Genomic DNA, 8,695 nt, shown 5'->3' on the forward strand with positions numbered 1-8,695 from the left:
AAGAGTTAGAACTGGACATGGAACAACAGATTGGTTCCAAATAGGAAAAGGAGTACGTCAAGGCTGTATATTGTCACCCTGCTTATTTCACTTCTATGCAGAGTACATCATGAGAAATGCTGGACTAGAAGAAACACAAGCTGGAATCAAGATGGCTGGGAGAAATATCAATAACCTCAGATATGCAGATGACACCACCCTTATGGCACAAAGTGAAGAGGAACAAAAAAGCCTCTTGATGAAAGTGAAAGAGGAGAGTGAAAAAGTTGGCTTAAAGCTCAACATTCAGAAAACAAAGATCATGGCATCTGGTCCCATCACTCCATGGGAAATAGATGGGGAAACAGTGGAAACAGTGGCTGACTTTATTTTTCTGGACTCCAAAATCACTGCAGACGGTGACTGCAGCCATGAAATTAAAAGACGCTTACTCCTTGGAAGAAAAGTCATGACCAACCTAGATAGCATATTCAAAAGAAGAGACATTACTTTGCTGACTAAGGTCCATCTAGTCAAGGCTATGGTTTTTCCTGTGGTCATGTATGGATGTGAGAGTTCGACTGTGAAGAAGGCTGAGCGCCAAAGAATTGACACTTTTGAACTGTGGTGTTGGAGAAGACTCTTGAGAGTCCCTTGGACTGCAAGGAGATCCAACCAGTCCATTCTGAAGGAGATCAGCCCTGGGATTTCTTTGGAAGGAATGATGCTGAAGCTGAAACTCCAGTACTTTGGCCACCTCATGCGAAGAGTTGACTCATTGGAAAAGACTCTGATGCTGGGAGGGATTGGGGGCAGGAGGAGAAGGGGACAACAGAGGATGAGATGGCTGGATAGCATCACTGACTCGATGGACGTGAGTCTGAGTGAACTCCGGAAGCTGGTGATAGACAGGGAGGCCTGGCGGGCTGCAATTCATGGGGTCGCAGAGTCGGACAGGACTGAGCGACTGAACTGAACTGAACTGATAGTTTCCAGAATGCATTTAATTACCCTGGGCAACTTCCAAACTAGGTGATTCTCATTCTTGAAGTCATGAAACATTTTTTTTTTTCCATCTGACTCTGTTTGTTTTCTGAATGTTGTCTTTCCCTATATTTCTTGAAGGCAGAATAAAGACTTAAAATCAGAGCATTGATTTTTTTTTTTTCCCCCATCTCTTTCATGTTGGCAGTTCAGTGAAACTTCCCCTCTAGGCAGAATTAATCGTTCAGGCCTTAGCACTCCTCAGCATTTTGCTCAAACTGTTAATACTGCGCTTATCACATTGTGTTACTGTCAGATTTTTTTCTGCTTCTTTCCTTCGAAGGATCATGAGCAGTTCAAAGACCTCTTGTTCACCTTATCACCATGAACACCTAAAATGCTACCTTGCTCACACGGTAGGCACTTAGTAACTGCTGAGTTCACTTGAGCTGGCCCAGAAGGAAAGAGATGTAGTCAGCTTCCTTCAGTAGACACCCCTCAATTAAAAGAGGACTAGTACTGCATTTTGTAAAGCTAACAAATTATTTTTCTAGGTCACACAAATTTTAAACAGTTCCTTCTATAATGGAATTCAAATCACATAACAAATTCAGTAAGGGAAGGAAAAGATTGAACAGTGAGTACACCTCAATTCTATGTCTTACCAGGAGGCTGAGTGTTTTAAAACTATGGGCTATAAAGAGACTCTTTAGCCTTATGCCCAGAGGAAGGTAATCATACCACCCTTACCTAAATCCCCAGGCTGACGTGGGAATTAAATGAGAAAAATGCTTTTGAAAGTCCTTTATAAACTATAACACACCAAACAAATACAAAGTATTATTCTATCCACTGAGACTTACTTGGTAGGAAATTTGGAGATTCCTAGTACTCTTCTAACTCTGACATCTTTTCACTGCTTCAGTATTACCTTTGGAAACCTGTCTCCCCGTGCCAAAGTCACCTGGAGTTGACACTGAATGAGCTCAGTGTAGGACTCAGTGCCCTACTGCCCTTCAACATTTAAAAAGCACCTGAATCGGAACTGTAATATCATACTAACTAGTAGGTACTGCCATCTAGTGACTTTCATAACCTAAACAGCTAACTCCAGAAAATTCAGCTGTCTAGATTTTTAAACAAATAAACTACACACATATCCAATGTTCTGAGGACATTTACCCCTCATTTACAGGACGCTTTTTAAACAAACAAACAAAAAAGCTGCTATTAAAATTTCTTTTAAAAATAACATGCCCCTAGTACCCCAATACTTTGTTGTATGGATGCTTTGAAGTATTAGAGCAGTCATTATCCACTCCAGTGTTCTTGCCTGGAGAATCCCAGGGACGGAGGTGCCTGGTGGGCTGCCATCTATGGGGTCACATAGAGTCGGACACAACTGAAGCGGCTTAGCTTAGCTTAGCTTATTAATTTTGCAAAGTGTTTTAAATATTTTGGGAAGTTTACTAAATTTTGGTATCCATATTAGTAGCATTTCTTTTTCTGAATCAGTAGAGGAATGGATGGCTTGGTGCCATCACAGGTAGAGTTATTCTGAATTTATTCAAATATTGCTTATTTGCTTAAGCATCCAAAAACATGATCCTCAATGACAGTGATTAAGTAGTTGGAATCTGAATAAAATGCCATCCATCTTACGCTGATTTCCCAGGCATGTTTGCCTCTTGCCCAACTCAACAGACATGAATCTGAGCAAAGTCAGGAGATAGTGAAGGACAGGTAAGCCTGGCATGCTACCGTCCATGCAGTCACAAAGAGTTGGACACGATTTACCAACTAAACAACAACAAGGAGCACTATCACAGAAACAGAACAGGCGGTTGTGCCATCCTGGGAAGTGGCATCTGACTTCGATATGTAGTCATAGACGGCTTACACAGTGAGGCGAGGATTCAGCATGACATACGGGCTGCAGCCTGCATGCTATATAAGGAAAGTGGCTTAGGAGGTGATTCCTAAGAGAGCTAACAATGACAAAACAAACCTGTTTGTCCGAAGTTTAATAAATCTGGAGTCTACTTTTAATCACATTTTTCTGTTCCCATATTGCGCTGTTTACCCAAAGATAGTTTAGATAACTTACGGTGCAATTTTTCTTCATGATCAATGATTTTATAAGTGTAACAGCATATCATTTCCTATATTCTAAAGTCTTGTCCAACTCTTTGTGATCCTGGAAATCATAGCTTGCCAGGCTCCTCTGTCTCCAGGCAAAAATACTGGAGTGGGTTGTCATTCCCTTCTCCAGGGGATCCTCCCAACCAAGGGATTGAACCCGGATCTCCTGCACTACAGGCAGATTCTTCCCCATCTGAACCACTGGGGAAGTCTTTTATTTTAAAAGGATTAAGTAGAAAAAAAAAGAAGAAAGAAACAGAAACACAAATCTGAATTCCCCAAATGCTTAAGCGATTACGCTTTGTGTTTTAACTCTAGTTCACAGAAGAAACTCAGGTGCCCCTCTCTCCTGTGCTTTGGGCACTCTGTCCTACTGCCTGGAATTATTCATCACAGCAGTAATTAATTTGACTAAACATCTGCAAACCTCTAGAATGAAGGCAACTCAAGAGCAGGGAGAGGGAGCATCAACCAAGGTTGCCTCGCCTTCCCTAGAGCCCAGCACAGTGACTTCTTCACAGGCAGGCATTCAAAAAAAATTTACTGAATGAAAAATGAAGAAATGCCTGAAGATTAGCCTTTAAACTATTGCTTCTGTATATCATTTCTATGTGTTATAAAATGTCTATCTCTACTGTTTCTTTCTGAACCCAACTCTGTTAACCCAGATTTTTTACTGATGAGCTATTAAACCTTGTACAAGCCAACTGATCTCCTTGTGATCAATTTCTTCATTTGTGAATATTATACAATGTGAATATTTTATAATATAATGAAACAGTGTGACTTTTTGGTCTCTTTCTTATATGATGTGTCCTTTATTTCTATCTTATTGCTTATTGCCTTGGCAAAGATTAAAAGAACAATGTTAAATAACAATGATGATGGAAGGATAAGGTCACAGACTTTTAAAGACTTCTGTGAAAGGTCATTTGAAGTACATTGACATTACTAAAGATGTATCATCAGAGTTCTTTTTGAAGAGTTTCTTCCTAAGGATTCTAAGATGTTTTAAAGTCTTAGAGTCTAAGATCAAAACAAAGAAAATTGGATAGAGAAAAAGCATAGTTCCTTTTAAACAAGCTGCTATTTTAATACTTTAAACCTTGAATTACAATGCAGCAATAAAATCATCTGAGTGCTGGCAATTAGTTGAAAAGGAGAGATGATCACATAGCCTTCTGAGATAATAATTTGCAGGAAAGCCCATAGATTCAATGTTTTAAGTACTCTTTTCATATTTGATCAATGTAATCTTCTTGTTCATTTTAATGATGATGTTAACATTAGGCTGCCTGAATCCTTTGATTTACTGCTAATTGTCAATTTCCAAGCCATGCTTAGCAGATGCTCATGCCTGCATCCAGAGATATAATTATGTGAACCATCTCTTTAGCAGTAAAGGCCACAGATTTAAAATGTAGGTAAAATAGTAGCTTTGGGAAATGATTATTTTCAAAACCTAGGGAGTCTTTTCATGATTTTTAAATCCATCCAACAATAGAGAAATGCTTTGCCTTTATAGAACCATCCTTTTTTTTTTTCTTCTCTTCACATGCTTTCTGGTATTTTTCAAATGATCCACAGAGTTCATAAACTTTAAATGATTCTCTTTGTCCATTGTCTCACAAGGGAGGCCAGTTCTTCTCAACACCCCTCACAATCACCTACCCTTCTAGAAATATAATGAGATTCAAATTCCTTCACAGTCCACTCACTCTGGTCTTCGCATGTATACAAAGTAGCCATTGATCTGGGACAAAGGCCAGCTCCCAAAAGCACAGGTTAAAATTAAGAACCACATGTAGAACTATCCCCAGGGTAACCAGAAGGCTGAAATGCAACTCTCAATCAGGGAGGTAGCAGTCATTTTTGACACAGGAATAGATATGTATTCTATATACAAATTTACTTTTCTTGCTCACTGCAACAGAATTTCTTATTCATCATTACAGTTTCTCACATACTATAACCTCTGAGTAGGGAAATAATTCTACAGTGAGGGCAACACAGCAATGTATCTTGCCCATAGCATTCCCAGCTATAGAAAAAATAGGTAGAGTTACATCAGCAAGATGATATGATGCTGATGATGAAAGTCTCTCAGTCATGTCCGACTCTTTGTGACCCCATGGACTATATACTCCATGGAATTCTCCAGGCCAGAATACTGGAGTGGGTAGCCTTTCCCTTCTCCAGGGGATCTTCCCAACCCAGGGATCGAACCCAGCTCTCGCACATTGCAGGCGGATTCTTTACCAGCTGAGCCACAAGGGAAGCCCAAGAATATTGGAGTGGGTAGCCTATCCCTTCTCCAGAGGATCTTCCCGGCCCAGGAATCAAACTGGGGTCTCCTGCAATGCAAGTGGATTCTTTACCAACTGAGCTATGAGAGAAGCCTCAAAATATTTCTTTGAGCCCCTTTTTTTGGGGAGGGGGGCAAGAATACTGGAGTGGGTTGCCATTGCCTTCTCCAGGAGGTCGTCCTCACCCAGGGATTGAACCCAGGTCTCCCGCACTGCAGGCAGACGCTTTACCATCTGAGCCACCAGGGAAGTCAGGATGATAGACTAGGAGGTCCCAAACTTGACCCTAACAATGATTTAAAACCTTCCTGGGCAAAAATAGTTCTGGGAGAGCTCCAGAGACCAGTGCAGAAAAAGACCCAGCTTAACCTTACAGGAAAGAGTAAAAAAAACATATGACTTTGGTTGTATTACCCTGTCCCCTGGACTGGCACAGCTCAACGATAAGTCCCTTCAGCCTCATGTTCCCTTGTGCTCGAAAAGGAGAACAGGAAGGCTCCACTGTCAGGGACTCCCACAGTCTTTGCTGCTGAGAAATCCCACAGCTTTCACTGATGAGAACCCCAGCTTCTGGAGTTACCATGAGCCCAAGGTGCCATATCTTACTGGAACCAGGACTATTATATCTGCACCAACGACCAGCGCCATGCACTACCACCCAGCAGACACCCAGCAGATCCTTGGAATTTGGTGCCAACAGATACTCACTGGACCCAGAACCCCCAGATGTGCCTCTGAATCAGGTGCTTTCCATGCCCTCCAGAACTTGTGCCCTCACAGTTCCCTGAATCCAGCACCCACAGAACCTGTATGCTCCCAGACCTGGTGCTACCACTTACCCACCCAGCCTGCATCCTCATGTCCACCAACCACTAAAGGTCTTTCCCTTCTGAAGCCAGTATGTAAACACTGACCGAGGTACTGCTGCTTCTAATGAGCAGACACCAATGCAAGGCTACAAGAAACACAAGAAACTAGGAAAATATGAAACTACTAGAGGGATACAATAAATTTGCAGTAACCAACCTCCTTAAATGGCAATTTATGAATTAACAAATGATTCAAAATAATTATTTTTAAGTAATTCAATGACCCTCCAGAGAACACAGATAGGCAACTCAATGAGGTCAAAAAAATAATGCATGAAAAATGTTCAACAAAAAGAGAGAAATCATAAGAAAGAACCAAATAGAACCCAGTTTTTGATAAGAATCCTCTTCCTGGCTTGAAGAGAGCCACCACCTTACCGGTCCTCACATGGCCTTCTTTTGTGTGTCCTTGGGAAGACAGAAAGAGAGCTCCATGGTGTCTCTTTCTCTTCTTATAAAACCATAAACCCTATCAGACAAGGGCCCCAACCTTATGACTATATTTAACATACATTACCTCCCTAAAGGCTCTGTTTCCAAATCAGGAAGGAGGTTAAGGCTACAACATAAAAATTTTTACAGGACACAATTCATACCATAACATTCTGGCTCCCCAAATTTCATGTCCTTCTCACAAAGCAAAATACATTCACCCCAAACCACAGACCCCAAGTCTCAAAATATTCCAGCATCAATTTCCAGTCCAGAGTACCATCTCTGTATCAGCTAGATCACATGTGGGTGAACTTAAGGTAGGATTCATCCTGAGACACAATTCCTCTCCAACTGCAAACTTGTGAAACCAGCCAAGTTACACACTTCTAAAATACAGTGGTGGCACAGGCGTAGGATAGGCATTTCCATCCCAAAAGGGAGAAATAGGAAAGAAAAAAGGGGATATGGGCCCCCAGGAAGTCCAAAACCTAGAAAAGCAAATTTCAATAGATCTTAACGCTTCAGAATAATCTTCTTTGTTTCAGTGATTTGCCACCCAGGACCATGGGGCTGGCAGCGTCATTCCCAGAGCCCTAAGGAAGTGACCCCCCCTGCTTCAGCTCTTTGCAGGGCAACCTGGCTGCTGAAACCAAAGGAATGGGCCACCCCCTTTAAAACTAAGTAGAGGAGATGGCCTTGGTCTTCGGCCTGTGGTACAGATGGGAGCCCCGATGATTTCTGAGTTGCCTTTAGGATTTTTTTTCTCTTCTCTTGCAAGATGTAGCATGCTGGCAGTTGGATGACCCTACTGTCCCATCCTGGAGAATACCAAAAGTCTCAAAATCATCCTTTATTGCTTCCTAACTTTGTCCCCTTCAATTCAAACTAGCAGTGTCTCTATTGTATGATAATCCCATCTCTATTTCTGGCTTCTGCTGAGATTGTTGATTAGAATCACAGGTAATTTCTTTATGGAGTGATCATCCAGCCACATTCTTGGTGTTCTCTCCAGAACCTGCTTTCTCATTTACTGAGATTTTTCCCAACCTTTAAGTTCTAGTTCCTTTTTGTTTAGCAATTCCTTCAATTTCTCTCTCTCCTCTCACATTAATGTAAGCAGTAGAAAGAACCCAAACCACATATGCAACGCTTTGCTTACAAACCTCCCAGTAAATAAATATTTACCACTGACAAGACTAAAGACAAGGAATTGTACGTAAGCATTGTTCTTGAGCTGAGGAATTTTCCCCAGGAGGGGTACCTGCTAATAACTCTGAAACCACAATCCACAATGTGTTGACCTGAAATAAACAGACAGCCAGATATTTAGCCAGCAAAGTAGTCCGGGCCTGAGGACTCCTGACTAAGATTTCTTAATCACTTACAAATGTATAGTGGAATTCACAATGAAATGAATGGCAATGGTAGGAGCCAGTTTTCTCAGGCTGGAGTGGAAGGTTATAGACATGCAATGAGAGAGGCTAGAATGAGGCAAGTGGTAATGAATTAAAGTTCTAGAAATCAGTATGAGATATTATTTAGCTTACTCTAAAAACATGTGGTTACATACAGTAACCATTTATAGATATGTGTGTATACACATGATAGTACCCAGGTCTTGGGTTCTCATCCCATTTCTCTATAAAAACAATCAGGGTTTCTTAGAGAAATGGATAATTCTACCAATGGGGCAGGAAATATACAAGATGAGCTTCTGAGCAACAAAAAGAGTAAAATCATACTGGATTATGAACCAAAGGATAAAATAAATACCCATGAATTCATATTGGCATAAACAAACAATTGAATAAATACATAAATGGGGAAGAATGGACAAATCACCCATGTAGAATTGCTATGAATAATTTATGTAGATACATAACAGATACTTAACTCTCTAGAAGAGAGAGGACAATTCCCTGCTTCTTACGTGTATGCTGTCCATGGTGACTGCCTTCTGAAGACTACAATATGAAAAGG

Source organism: Budorcas taxicolor, chromosome 6 (assembly GCF_023091745.1).
Source record: "Budorcas taxicolor isolate Tak-1 chromosome 6, Takin1.1, whole genome shotgun sequence".
NCBI classification, from domain to species: Eukaryota; Metazoa; Chordata; class Mammalia; order Artiodactyla; family Bovidae; genus Budorcas; species Budorcas taxicolor.